Below are 12,653 nucleotides of genomic sequence, written 5' to 3'. Positions count from 1 at the left end.
CTTGGAAAATTAGGGCAGTCCACCATAAACCGTAGTTGGATTATAGTTTGGATAGCATCATCCAGAGGGTATTTTTGAGCTTATCTATCACAGAAGGTGTATTTCCTCAGGCCACAAAAAAAAAAAAAAAAAAAAAAAGCCTTTATGTTTGCTAGCTTGGTTTATTTTCCCCTCTCAGAATTCAAGGCCAGTTCCTACAAATAAAAAAATAAACTTTGCTTCCTCAGGTCTGAAAGCACTATGTCTTGTATTGAGGCCTTTCAGGAAGGACAGAAGTGATCAAACACGTCCTTGGAATTGTTAGTATTACTGCTTACTCACTTCCACCTGGTAAATACAAAGACCCTAGGGCTTAAAAAATTGTCAGAATTCAAAAACAAAGAAGAATAAAGAGAAAGGGAAACTAACATAATGTAAAAAAGGAAGGAAGGAAGGGAGGAGGGAGGGAAGGAAGGAAGGGAGGGAGGAAGGGAGGGAGGGAAGGAAGGAAGACCGACAGAGAGAAGCCATCCTCCTGTACCTCCATTTTTGCCCACTTACCAGCAGGGTGATCTGGGCCATAAGCTGATCCATAAACTGGATGGATGAGCTGGTCACTGATCTGTAAACGGATAGAGACCGTGTTTCATGCTCCTTGTATTGCCTTGGTCCGGGGCACAGTGCCTGGCATAGAGTGGCCTCTCATTTAAGATTTGCTCAAATAAACCAAATGGAATTCTCTAGGCCTCAGTTTTTCCATCTGAACAAGACAGGAGAGGGACAGGGCAATCCCCAATGTCCATTCTATATTCTACAACCCGATTACCAATAGGCTTACAGACTTCTGCAGAAGGTAGCTGTCCAGCCAAGCCTACATTTTGACTAGAGATAGAGAATAACTAGAAAAAGTCCAGACCCTGAACTTAAACTCCAAAATCTCTAAGAATAATGGCTCTCCGCCCACCTGACATGACTCCAAGATGTTTGCAGATAGTCAGGAAAACATTACTGTCTCTTAAATGAATTTCAAAAAAAGTTCTCCCACTGGAACCACCTACTACAGGGCAAAAGAGGCCTGGCTCTACAGGGTGATCTCATAACTGGGAAATTTCAGGAAACTTCCTTTACCTCGTTTTCTTGGAAGTCAAGTTCACCAAGTCTAAAGATGGACTCCAGCCTCTCCAACATGGGAGTCACAGGGCTGCACCCTAGAGGTTAGTCCTAGGGAACCTATGGAGAATAAAGAAGAGAGAGCCTTAGCAGCCAAGATAATTCTGCATATTCTGTTCCCAGTCTGGGTTCAGCCAAACGGCTGGACACAGGAGGAAAACAGAGCTGTGATCTAAACACTTCTCCAAGCCCTGCCCTGTCCCCTTCAGAGCGGACAGGGTGTTTCCGGGGCCTCTGGGCAGCATGGCGGCATACCCTGCAAGCCCAGTGCATGGTGGGAAAGGATGCTCTCCTTCTTGACCGGCCCGCTTCGACTCACTCATGCTGCCGATGGCTGCCCCCACTTCCCCTGGCCTCAGGGGGCAGAACAAAGTGGATTGGGAATTTTTACCCCCACTTAATTCCCTTCAGCTTCACCATCCCAGCTGCTGAAATCCCTCTCCTGTGGGGAGACTGTGTGTGTTTAACATAGCTCAAGGCAAAAAAGAAGCAATTACTCCTGCCCAAATCTCTCATTCCACAAAACAGCCTTCCCGGACTTGCTGGTGAAATCTCGATTTCTTTAATATCATCCCCCCAATCTCCTTCCACGACCCAGCTGTGCTCGGCAACCCCCCCCCCCAACACACACACACAGACACACACACCTTTATCATTTCATCTTGACCCTGGGCAGTGATGGAGCCTCGCCTGCTTCCTGCCAATGCCTGTCCATCCATTGCCATCTAGCGTCTACACGCTGTCAGGACTGCCTCACCCTCAGGCAGCTGCTGCGTGCATCTCCCGGGGCCACTGTGTTCCTTCCCCTGGAAATAGATACTCGGAGCGGGTTTGGCCTCGTCCGCCGCTTACAGGGGACTTCCTGACCTGGGACACAGCAGCCTGCAGATTCTTGGCCTTGCAGCTGCCCGAGGCCCCATGCTGAAAAGAAGCCCCTTGAGCCAGCTTTCTTGAGCTTTGAGTTTAGGAAGAACGGTGCTTCTCAAGACTTCGCGTGCATTCCAATCACAAGAGGATCTCGTGAAAATGCAGCCTCTGCCGCAGCAGGACCGGGGTGGGGCCTGAAAGTCTGCGTCCCTCGCAAGCTCCTGGGCAATGCCGATGCCTTGGTCCAGAGACCCCTCTGGAGTATGGAGGAGCTGGAGGGGCAGTGGAGACCCATCAGGCCAAGTCTCCGGAGGGGCCTCAGCTGTGTCCCGCGTTGCGCCGTGTCCCCCACGCCCAACCCGCAGTCCACAGGACCCCGCTCTAGCCTGCTCCGGTGAGAGGGCGGCTCGCCCTGGTGGGCTGTATGAGGAGGGCTTCCATGCTTGGGCTTGGGGGTTAAAACCTGCCTCCACCACTTACAGGGCGACCTGCAGAAGCTCTCCCGTCCTCGGTGTTCTCCCGTGTGAAACCAGGATGGTAACACTCCTCAGGGATAACTCAACAGGCAACGGTAGCAGCCCCGTGGCTGCTACTTAGTGGCTCCGTGTCATTCTCATTCATTGGCAGGAGAGCGCCAAGCTGTCCCGCTGCCCCTTGACATTTACTTTGTTCCATGAAAGACGACAAGTGCTCGATCAGACAGGGGCTTCCAGAGGCCAAAAGAGCAGACCCTCGTAGTCGGGACGGTAGAGAGGAGGGAGGTGTGGACCAGACCAGCTGACCCCTGCCGCTGCCTTTCGGTGTCTGCTGAAGCTTCTGGAACGCGCCTGGCCGGTGGTAAGTGGCTCCCCGAGGGGAGGCAACGACACACAGCCCAGGGCAGGAGCTGTCGTCGGGATCGGGCCACGCACACGCGCCCCCACACCCTTCTACTTGGTGGCAATGGGCTTTTACTGCCGCACGACGGGCCTCGCTGCCCCCCCACTGGGCGCGAGGCAGTCCCCCAGCCCGGGGAGCTTCGTGCCCCACGGTGAACAGCAGCAGGCTGGCACCGTGGGCAGTGGGTAGGCAATCCTGCCGGGTCCCCACGCTGGGGTCCCAGAGGGCTGACGGTGTGAGGGGTTGGGGGGCACAAGAGATAATTTTGCTTATTCAAATGGTCATTTTGACTCAACTGACCTGTGTCAAAATTCCCGCAAAGGGGAATCGAAATTACAGATGATTTTTAACAACGTTTCTCATTCCCGATTTCCACTTCTGCAGTCTGATAGCTAGAAAGTGTTTTCTGCCTGCTAAATCTCTTTGTTGTTTGAAGCCGTAATCGGCCATGAGAAGCAGCCAGAAGCCGAAGCTTTAGAAGCACTGAGAGGTGAATACATTTGCATTGTTCTAATTCTTCCCAAGGCCTTTCCATTCTGTTTTGCTATGGTTAAATGGCAAATAGATCAAATGATTTTTTTTTTAGTGTTTTTAAAGGCATCAAATCTTTGGAGGGCCAGGAACATTTTACCATGAAACTCCAGAAAAGCCTTGGGGGGAAAAAATGACTTCAGGGTTACAAAGAGGACACTGAGGCAAGTCCTTCAAAGCAGTGGCGTCAGAACTTCTGTTCGAGGTAAGCTCAGAGCTGGCCAGTCTTGTCTTCATTCCAGAAGAGGTCGACGGGCGGTCTCCTACTGATGATCTGGTGGAGGCCTAGAACTTTCCCTTTATGTCCTCCCTGCCTGCTCCCCTGTCTGTGGAGCCGAAACGGTGCTCCTACTGACCCTAAGACCCCTTCCTCAACCTCACCGCCACAGACGGCCTTCTGAAGACGTTGTCTGGAGGATGCTGCCCGTTGTCGCTCCAACAGCGGCCCCAGCCTGAGGCGTGAAGGACAAGAGGCAGCTGCCAGTCCACGCAGTGAACAGCGAGGTCAGAAGGGCCCTGGTGCCCACCTCGTAGCCCTTCCGGGGACAGAAGGAGAAAAGAGGTCGCACAGGTTCACGCTGTGTCACAGGCAGGAGGCCACTGGGGCTGGCACGGAGAGAACGAACAGGGCAGCGGGAGGAGAGGAGGCCATGGAGACCAGACGTCAGATTATCCAGGGCCAGCTGGGAGGAGCAGGGATCGTCGGACCTGTCAGACACACCTCTCTCTGCCTCCAGCCATTTGCACATGCTACAGTGGGTTGGTTACAAAAGGGCTCTGAAGGAAGCCTTCCCACTGACACCCCTAAGGCTCACTCCTTCGGAAATTCCCTTCTCAGGGAAGCCTTCGCTGACCACCCACCAACTCTTTATATCCACCTTTCCTCCTTGGTTCTTCCCTCTAGGCATTTATCATTACCCACCTTACTGTATTCAATGGTGTCTATATTCTATATATATATTCTATGTGGGTCTCCTCTACCTTAAGATAAGCTCCATGAGGGCCGACACTACTGATTCCTATGTGCCTAGAGCAGTGCTCAGCACACAGTAGATTCTCAATACGTTTGTGTGGAATGAATGAATAAATCACTGGGCTCACATCAAGCATAAACCCCCAACCGTATCAAACAGTCATGGAGCCTTCACCATCGGCAAAGCCTTGCGCTGGGGGCTGCAAGGAATTCAATGAGCAATAATGCCTGACTCCTGTTTCAAAGTACACTCAGGCTGGGGCGCCTGGGTGGCTCAGTCGGTTAAGCAACTGACTTCGGCTCAGGTCAGGATTTCACTGCTTGTGAGTTTGAGCCCCACGTCGGGCTCTGTGCTGACAGCTCAGAGCCTGGAGCCTGCTTTGGATTCTGGGTCTCCCTCCCTCTCCACCCCTCCCCTGCTCACGCTCTGTCTCTCTCTGTCTCTCAAAAATAAATAAACGTTAAAAAGAAATTCAAAGTACACTCAGGCTTATTTGGAACACAGGTCAAAAATATTAACAAAGGATTTCACCCTTTGTGACCTGTCAGGAATATTTGGTCTCTCTGAGACAAAATCTCTATGGTCTAGGATGCTGGACTTCTGAGCTAATGGAATTCACGATCTAATGGAATTAGTGGGGAATTAGCCACTGACGGGGCCTCTGTCCTCACCAAATGGTGAAATCCTCTTAGTACACGAGTGAGGCAGTCTTACAGACACAACAGGACCAGCGTATCAGCCAAAACAGTGAAAGGAAGATACACAGAAGCTCAGTGTATTAAAAGTTAAATAAGAATTTTATTTCTTTTAATTTTTTTAATATATATTTATTTTTAAGAGAGACAGAGTGTGAGAGGAAGACACAGAATCTGAAGCAGGCTCCAGGATCTGAGCTGTCAGTGCAGAGCCCGACGCAGGGGCTTGAACCCATGAACCATGAGATCATGACCTGAGTCAAAGTTGGACGCTTAACTGACTGAGCCACCCAGGCGCCCCAGGAGAATTTTAAATCATCGTACAAGGTATACCATGAGTAGGTATGTTCAAGTTACCATGTGGGTTCCAGAAAAGATTATTACCAAGAGAGTCCGGGTGGTATCTTGGGATCACCTAAGGCAGGGCAAGTCAGACAGGAAGCAAGTTTGAGCCAGGGTCTCAGCTTACAAAGCCAACTTGAATACTGCCATGGAGAGACCTGGGCTCCCTCAGGATAGATGAAGGGACTTTCCAGAGAGGAAAGGAACCCTCTGACCCACTAAGGACACCACTAAACCCCAGAACACCATGCTTTGGAAGCATCCCCTGAGAAGCCCTGTCTCCCTTAGGAGTGCCTCGTTGAAGATCCTGAGCGTTCCCACCCCTTCGGAGCAAGGATTGGTTGATGTCAAGGATAGCAGCCTTCATTTCTCCACAGATTTCCCTCTTGTCCTCATGTCTAAGTAAAAAAAAGCTGAGCCTCAGGGAATTCTGAGGACTAACTCATAGCTCATGTCTGGTAGAACGGGCCTGTCTTCTTACCCCCTGCTCCAATTTCCATCTTTCATTCATAAGTGACTCTCACCCTCACCTCCAGGCTCAATGAGTTGCAAGTTGGCGAGGCTCTGTTGGGTTGGAAGTCTCCAGATGTGAGCAGGTGTCATGCTCGGGGGAAGGGGAAGACAATTATCTACTGAAATGCACAGTCACCAAAATAGCAAAGTGGTGAGTCACCGACACATGCCATCCAGGAGGATTATGACAGCGATACCATCACAAAGAGAAAAAATGAGGAGGAAAGAGGAAATATCCTCGACAAATTCATCTCCTCTTTTAAAAAGTTGGAATATGAAATGGGGGTGGGAGCAAGAAATGGCCCTCGGCAATGAACATGGCAGCCTCCCCACTCCCACCTGCCCATCCACACACCCCTCCTAGACAAGGGGTCCTTGCTGCCCTAAGGAAAATTCTTGGGATGATTCATTCAGCAGGCATTTTCTGAGCACCTACTATGTACCAGGCTCCATGTTCAAATAAATCAAGTGAGCATTTAAAACTGAGGAGTTCAGCCTTTGCAAGGAGCTCAAGTCTGATTTCAAAGTTCTGCTCACAATGTTATCTCTTGACCATTTGTTTTTATCTTAAACCTGCCATCTAAAAATCAATCCTACTCAACTCAGTCTCCAGAGAGCAGCCTCATTTGCCTCTTGGAAAAATCTATTACATCCCGTATATGACAACATGTGAGCTGCGAGGGGAAAAGAGTGTTCCTTTAAACTGTAAACTGCAAACGTCATTTGGCCGGCTTAGTTGGTGGAAAGTGAGACTCTTGATCTCGGAGTCATGAGTTCAAGCCCCACTTTGGGCATGGAGCCTACTTAAAAAGAAAGAACTCTGTCACCCCAGAAAAGCACGCTGTGGTAGACCTTAACACCCTGGGGAGTTGGAGAGCCCACCTGCATCCAGGGGCCCCTCTCGGGGGTCAAGAGAGCAAAGACAAGAGCAGTGGCCACATTGTGGGGCCTTGTAGAGCCAAGGAGAGTCGTTTCCCAGGAAACATTAGACCTTGGGTCACCACCCCCTCTTGGGAACAGCCTTAACACCCTGTTGAATCCCTTATGAATTAATGAGTCAAATATATCTTTTGACACATTTTCATTCCATATTTGCATGAATGGCATGTTTAACATCCCCAAAATTATATTTTGGCAACTCCGATTGCATTAGGCAAGCAAAGAAGTTCCAGTTTGGGTGTGATCCCATTCACCAGAAGGTTCGGGAACATTGTTGGTGGGGGAGGGGGCAAAGGTGATGCAGCAGGAATGTACGGCTGGGACGGGGCGGGGGGGAGGGAGGTTGGCCTGACCGGAGCAGCCCCTCGCTCTAGTTTGGGATTCACTCGTCAGACCCTACCAAGCTCCTTTTATTCACAATCCTATTTTTATCCCTTCCTACCCTGCAAACATCTCAATTCATCCTCTTTCACAAAGAAAACTTATCGTAAGGTCTTGCCCTCTTTTCACCGAGGAGAAAGGAAAAATGATATTGCTTTCTGCTTGAAGATTTATCAGGAAATTCTAGAAGAGAAAATTAAATCTGAGATCAATCAAAACCTCAAAGAGCCACACTTGAGGGCTAAGGCCTGGAGAGAGCCCTGCCACCCTGGTGGGGAGAAGGGACACGCAGAAGAGGGAACTCAACAGCCAGGAAGCCTCCCCAGTGGCCCGGTCCCGGCGGCCTGGTCTGGTTCTGTGTGGGGCCTTCCCTTCTGGACAATGTTAGTCTTCCCGACCTCGCTCTGATTCATGGCTCCTGATGTGTTCGCCTGGTCTTCTCTCGCCACCTTTCCCTCAGCAGTGATGTCATGGTTAGAAAGTGAGGAGTCGAGAAAGTGCTTATTTTAAATACACTGAGGACAGTCTGGGTGGGCTGTCAGAGAATGGCCATTAGCGGCTCTGTGTCCTTCCTCTGTCATTTTCCTTCACTCGGGAACGAATCGGTTAGGTTGATTTGGGATTTTCTTTTTTCACTTTCAGTCGCAAGTAGCTGAAGCCTAAAATGTCACAAATACAAAAATAACATCTCTTTGCATTTCGCAGCTTAAAGGCATTTCACGGGGAGAACTATATGTTCTGTTTCTCTACATTTGTTTAAGCTTTACAGCATCCTTCCCCGCCCATGTCCTGCTGAAAAAAGTCACTGCTTCCTTTCTGTCCTTCTGGCTTTGCTTGCTCGCTTGTCTTCCACAGGACTTTTCCTCTCTCAACCTCCCTCTCTCCTCCGGGTTCTAAACCTGCCCCCTCAAAGTCTCCCCAGCAATGGCCAACAGCCCAGGAAGGGTCGCCATCTTGTATACAGGACCCAGTTCCCTTCACTTGTGGGGAGTTTCTTCCTGCTCTCAGACCTGCCCCGCCACTCTCGGGGCTGAGGCCTGGCGCACAGTGGCTGAATCTAGGACCACTTACCCTGGGCACCAGGGGTGAGTAAGACCGAGTGGCTGCTCCCAAGGCTAGTGGGAGAGACAGACAAGCACCAGGTGGGATGGGCCGCGAAGGAGGAACCGAGAGGGGTCACTCGGGCAGGGAGCTTGCGGGGCCTGTGCTCATTTCCTTGGCCATCTGAGGGGTGGCCACTTACTTTCTCCCTCGGAGTGCCGAGGGCCGACCACATGAAACCTTGAGGTGCTTGGAGGAGACAAAGCCTAAGGCTCATAAATAAGTCCACCGTGTCCTGTCACCCAAAACCCTATTAGCAAAAAATAAATAAATCAAAGACTAAAAAAAAAAATTTTTTAATTATAAAAGGTTCTAAGCGTCAGGAGGCCTACACACCCTTGTCAAATTGAGACACTGAACAAACATTCTCTCTCTCCCTCTCCCTCTCCCAATCACTCCCTCACACACACACACACACACACACACAGACACACACACACGCACTCACTCTAAGGGAATTTGGCACATCATTCACAGGCAAGGCTTTAGTCTCTCTCCCCGCGCTGCGTTAGTCATGGCTGAAAGGGGTCACAGGGGTTTTCTGGACGCAGCTGGAATAAATTCGGGTCGTATCCCAGCCTGGCACAGAGCTGCCGAAGCTCATACGGAGGATATCACGGCGTCGGGAGGCGATGAAGGCCTTTGAGCTATTTATAGACTTTTCAATATGCAAAGCTGTCGCTTCACAATTTCCATTCACCCCTCCGAGGTTTTAGCTGTCAGATTAATTTCCCAGTTCCCCGAGGAAGGCTGACCTTTATTAAACCCCATTAGACCATTTCCTTTTGGGGTTCATTTCTCTGTATGTGCAAACACCCCTGGCTCTGCTATCCCCCATCTGCACACCCTTGGGCACAGCTTTCTACATCTCTGGGCTTCGGATGCGTTTGTGTACAACAAGGGAGTTGGACTCCTTCGGTGACTTTCCACGTTTTGAGCACCGGAATTCTTCAAATGATTGTAGAGATGCTCAATATATGAGATGTTCTAATGAGTAAAGGAGATGCTCCAAGGGGGCCGTGTGGGTCTTGAAGCCCATCCGATTGGCTCACGTGTTGGAGCCTTCAAGGCACCTCTTGGAACCCTTTGGAAGGAACCCTTTGGAAGGAACTCCCTTTGGAAGGAGTTCAAGGTGAAGCCCCTTGAACTGAGTGAGTTTGAAATCCTCACCAAATCCCGAACTGTGTTACTCTCGTTGCCAAGTTCTTGCCTCCATTGGGTGAGCTCACCCACCATCTTAGAATGTTCTGCCATTTTAAACAGTCAAAACCTATAATAGGGAAACCTCCAGGACCAGAACTCCCACCAGACACTTCCCTTGGGCAACCACACGTGACTCAGCTTTCTCACCCCCAAGCACCAGGGGTATGGGTAAGAGACAACCAACAAGCGTGACCCCACTTCACACCAAGATGCTAGAGACGGAGATTGGACAAACTTCCAAGACCCAAAGTGATAATCCAGACCACCCCCCCACAGCCCACTACAGAGCACTTCTCCAGTACATGGGTCCACCAACTTCTCACTGCAGAAGAGAATGCAAAGACAGAGGTGGATCCTCACAGAAGTCACATCCCCTTGGGACACATTCGGCTCTGAGTATGAGTAACCCAATGAGAGGGTCCCGGCAGCTGCCGGCAGAGCATAGTGTCATCCTGAGGCCCAGGGCTTCAAACCCAACCCTCCTGGATGGGGAGGGGCCGCTGTCACCTCCATTCCAAGGGCATGGCACACAAACGAGAGCCTCCAAAACTGCAAAGCTCTACAGCTGCCAGAGCCCTCAATCAAGAAATCAACCGAAGGAAGAGTTTGCAGGCTCCCCTGAGTATTCCGCCCGACTATTTCCCACCAGACCTAGTAAGGAAACACAGCAACACATCCCTTCCTTCAACAGATAGTCAACGTCTACCACGTGCCCTGAGATGCACCAGCAATTAAACAGGAAGACCAATGTATTCCCGGCCAAGCCACCAAATCTAATAGACATTTATCAGTCTTCGTGTCGCGGAACTTTCCACCATTTGACGCAATTGATCACTCACTTCTCGGATCGCTTGCTTTCCACGACTTTTACAGACAAAACCCTCATTTTCCACCTACCTCTCAGGGCTTTCTTCTGCCCCTTTTCAGCCTTGCCCTCGTCTGCTTGGTCTGAGACTCTGTCCTAGCATTCTAAGCACCCTCTTACTCTCACTGTAGACCAAGGGACTTAACCTTGGGGTCCCAGGCCCCTTGTCAGTGAAATTTGATGTGAAAAAACCTGCGTCTTTATTCTCACCTACCTCTTACTGTAATTTAGCAATTCCTTCGATTGTGAACGCAGGCAACAAACCACAGCAGGATTAGCAGGACCTGTGTCTTTGTCCCCAGTGAAAACCCCAGGTATCTCCATCCCACACAACAGTTGTTGCCAGGGTCTTGAAATCTATATTCATCACTATTTTGAAATTATAGCAGCTATTAGAGCTGGCATGAGTATTGTTACTTAATGAGTTAATAAAGAAGCATGTATACTTTCATATCACAAAATTATTTTTAATATTTTGATAACTACATGCCAGCGTAATTGGTACCCATTGTTATCGAATGCATTTTATTTCACACATTTAAAATCAAAGGTGTTCCCGGCTGCCAAAGGAATCCAAATCACACGCATACACACACACACACACACACATACACACACACACACACACACACACACACACACACACACAAAGAACAGCTGCTTTCTAGAGAGTCTTATGTATGATTGTGGCTTTAGTTATCACCAATATCTTCACGTAAACATCTTCAGCTTAGACCCCTACCCTGAACTCCAAACCTGTACACCCACGTGCCTCATCCAGATCAACCTTTGACTCTCTCAAAGTGGCCCAAACCTAGCATGTTCAAAGCCAAGCTCATGGCAGGCCCCCTCCCCAATTCCTCAACCCAGCAGAGAACACCCTGCATGATCCAGCCCTAATTCCCCAGCCTCGTGCTGTCTGGGTGTCGGGTCCCCTACTCTCTGCCCTCTGTACCCCAACTTCGTCCTCCCACCAGAAGTCTGGTCACAGCTGCCTCACTCAAACGCCTCCTGCCTCACTCCCACCTAGTGAACATTTACTTTCTATACCTCAGCCCTCAGCAAAGCCTTTTCCGACCTCCAACGGCTCCCAGTTGATCCACCAGCTGACCCCACACTCATGAGTGAGCCCACACAAGTCCAGAAGAACCAAGTTACAGCCCCGAGCCACAAATCATTGTTAGTTTTGGCCACTAAGTTTGACACGGTTTGTTACACAGCAAAAGCTAACTATGTAAAACCACGCGTAAAAGCCAACTATGTAAAACCATGGCCTTGAGCCGAGATCATGGGAAGCCATTACAGAGATTTAAAGAGCTGAGTGACAAGGGTGGGATGTGCTTTTTGTAAAAGTTACTCTGGCTGCTATGTAAACAATGCATGGAGAAGGGCAAGACCAGCTCAGAGACCAGTTAGTGGGCACTTCCGTCACCCAGAGGGAGGTGATGACCGCCAGCCCAGGAGGTGGCGGTGGATGTGATGAGAAGTGGAGGGACGCGAGAGCGCCACCAGAAGTGCTGTCAGGAGGCCTTGGTGACTGATTTGGTGCTGGGGTAAAGAGAGGGTTGTCAATAATGGCTCCTCAGTTTCTGCTTGAGCAACTGAGAGAAGAGCTATATTAGAGTTCTCCAGGACGTGGATATGCATAGAAAGAGATCTATTAGAAGAAAATGGCTTGTGTGGTAACGGACACTGGCAAGTACAAATCTGCGGGGTGGGCCAGCAGGCTGCAGGCCAGGAGAGCCGATGGTGTGGATGAAGTCCAAACGCAGTCCGCTGGAGAGAGTTTTTACTCTGCGGAGAGTCCGTCTTTTTGTTCGACTCAGGCCTTCAACTGATTGGATACTGTCCATCCATATTATGGAGGACAATGGAGGGCAAGGTGCTTTGCTCTACCGATTAAAATGTAAATCCAGGGGCACCTGGGTGGCTCAGCCAGGTAAGCATCTGACTTCAGCTCAGGTCACGATCTCATGGTTCATGGGTTCAAGCCCCACTTCAGGGTCTCTGCTGTCAGCACAGAGCCCACTTGGGATCCTCCGTCTCCCTCTCTCTCACCCCTCCCCCACTCACTCGCACGCGTGCGCTCTCTCTCTCTCTCTCAAAAGTAAATAAACACTTTTTCAAACTTTTTAAATAAATAAATGAAATGTAAATCCATCTAAAACACCCTTGCAGAAACCCCCATAATAATGTTGACCAAATATCTGGGCA

Source organism: Puma concolor, chromosome C2 (genome assembly GCF_028749965.1).
Source record: "Puma concolor isolate L17-30 chromosome C2, mPumCon1.1.hap2, whole genome shotgun sequence".
Lineage (NCBI taxonomy): Eukaryota > Metazoa > Chordata > Mammalia > Carnivora > Felidae > Puma > Puma concolor.
This window is presented reverse-complemented; position numbering follows the sequence as displayed.